Here is a 2,810-nt window from a genome sequence, read left to right as displayed (position 1 = left end):
TGTAAATATCTATGCCCCTAACATGGGAGGAGCCAATTATATAAGCCAATTAATAACAAAAGCAAAGAAACACATTGACAACAATACAATAATAGTGGGGGACGTTAACATCCCCCTCACTGAAATGGACAGATCATCTAAGCAAAAGATCAATGAGGAAAAAAGACTTTAAATGACACACTGGACCAAATGGGCCTCACAGATATATTCAGAACATTCCATCCCAATGCAACAGAATACACATTCTTCTCTAGTGCCCATGGAACATTCACCAGAATAGATCACATCCTAGGTCACAAATCAGGTCTCAACCTGTACCAAAAGATTGGGATCATTCTCTGTATATTTTTGGACCACAATGCTTTGAAACTGGAACTCAATCACAAGAGGAAAGTCGGAAAGAACTCAAACACATGGCGGCTAAAGAGCATCCTACTAAGGAATGAATGGGTCAACCAGGAAATTAAAGAAGAACTTAAAAATTCATGGAAACAAACGAAAATGAAAACATAACTGTTCAAAATCTTTGGGATGCAGCCAAGGCAGTCCTAAGAGGAAAGTATATAGCAATACAAGCCTTTCTCAAGAAACAAGAAAGGTCTCAAATACACAACCTAACCCTACACCTAAGGAGCTGGAGAAAGAACAGCAAATAAAGCCTAAACCCAGCAGGAGAAGAGAAATAATAAAGATCAGAGCAGAAATCAATGAAATAGAAACTAAAAGAACAGTAGAACAGATCAATGAAACTAGGAGCTCGTTCTTTGAAAGAATTAATAAAATTGATAAACCCCTGGCCAGACTTACCAAAAAGAAAAGAGAAATTACCCAAATAAATAAAATGATGGATGAAAGAAGAGAGATCACAACCAACACCAAAGAAATACAAACAATTATAAGAACATATTATGAGCAACTGTATGCCAGCAAATTAGATAATCTGGAAGAAATGGATGCATTCTTAGGGATGTATCAACTACCAAAACTGAACTAGGAAGAAATAGAAAATCTGAACAGACCCATAACCACTAAGGAAATTGAAGCAGTAATCAAAATCTCCCAACAAACAAGAGCCCAGGGCCAGATGTCTTTCCAGGGGAATTCTACCAAACATTTAAAAAAGAATTAATACCTATTCTTTTGAAACTCTTCCAATAAATAGAAATGGAAGGAAAACTTCCAAACTCATTTTGAGGCTATCATTGCCTTGATCCCAAAATCTGACAAAGACCCCATCAAAAAGGAGAATTACAGACCAATATCCCTGATGAACACAGACGCAAAAATTCTCACCAAAATACTAGCCAATAGGATCCAACAGTACATTGAAAATATTATTCACCATGACCAAGTGGATTTATTCCTGGGACGCAAGGTTGGTTCAACATCCACAAATCAATCAATGTGATACAATACATTAATAAAAGAAAAACAAGAACCATATAGTGGGCGCCTGGGTGGCTCAGTTGGTTAAGCAACTGCCTTCGGCTCAGGTCATGATCCCGGAGTCCTGGGATCAAATCCCACATCAGGCTCCTGGCTCAGCAGGGAGCCTTCTTCTCCCTCTGACCCTCTCCCCTCTCATGCTGCTTCTCTCTCTCTCTCTCTCTCTCAAATAAATAAATAAAATCTTTAAATACAAAAAAAGAACCATATAGTCCTCTAAATAGACACAGAAAAAACATTTGACCATGTACAGCATCCTTTCTTGATTAAAACTCTTCAAAATGTAGGGATAGAGGGTACATACTTCAATATCATAAAAGCCATCTATGAAAAACCTACAGCGAATATCATTCTCAATGGGGAAAAACTGAGAGCTTTTCCCCTAAGGTCAGGAACACAGCAGGGATGTCCACTATCACCACTGCTATTCAACAGAGTACTAGAAGTCCTAGCCACAGCAATCAGACCACAAAAAGAAATACAAGGCATCCAAATCGGCAAAGAAGAAGTGAAACTCTCACTCTTTGCAGATGATATGATACTTTATGTGGAAAACCCAAAAGACTCCACCCCAAAACTGCTTGAACTCATACAGGAATTCAGTAAAATGGCAGGATATAAAATCAAGGCACAGAAATCAGTGGCATTCCTATACACCAACAAGACAGAAGAAAGAGAAATTAAGGAGTCGATCCCATTGACAACTGCACCCCAAACCATAAGATACCCAAAAATAAATCTAACCAAAGAGGCAAAGAATCCATACTCAGAAAACTAGAAAATACTCATGAAAGAAATTGAGGAAGAAACAAAGAAATGGAAAAATATTCCATGCTCATGGATTGGAAAAACAAATACTGTGAATATGTCAATGCTTCATAGAGCAATCTACACATTTAATGCAATCCCGATCAAAATACCATCAACTTTTTTTTCACAGAAATGGAACAAATAATCCTAAAATTTGTATGGAACCAGAAAAGATCCCGAATAGCCAGAGGAATGTTGAAAAAGAAAAGGAAAGCTGGTGGCATCACAATTCCAGACTTCAAGCTCTATTACAAAGCTGAAATCATCAAGACAGTATGGTACTGGCACAAGAACAGACACATAGATCAATGGAACAGAATAGAGAGCCCGGAAATGGACCCTCAGCTCTATGGTCAACTAATCTTCGACAAAGCAGGAAAGATTACACAGGAGGTCAACCCCAAGACACATAATAATTAAAATGATGAAAAATGTTGATAAAGGAGGGAATTTTAAAGGCAGCAGTAGAATAGAAAACAGTTACATACAAGGGAAACCCCATTAGGTTGTCAGTTGATATTTGAGAAGAAACTTTGTAGGCCACAAGAGAGTGG

The sequence above is a fragment of the Neomonachus schauinslandi genome, chromosome X, assembly GCF_002201575.2.
Source record: "Neomonachus schauinslandi chromosome X, ASM220157v2, whole genome shotgun sequence".
In the NCBI taxonomy this organism is placed as follows: Eukaryota; Metazoa; Chordata; class Mammalia; order Carnivora; family Phocidae; genus Neomonachus; species Neomonachus schauinslandi.
This window is presented reverse-complemented; position numbering follows the sequence as displayed.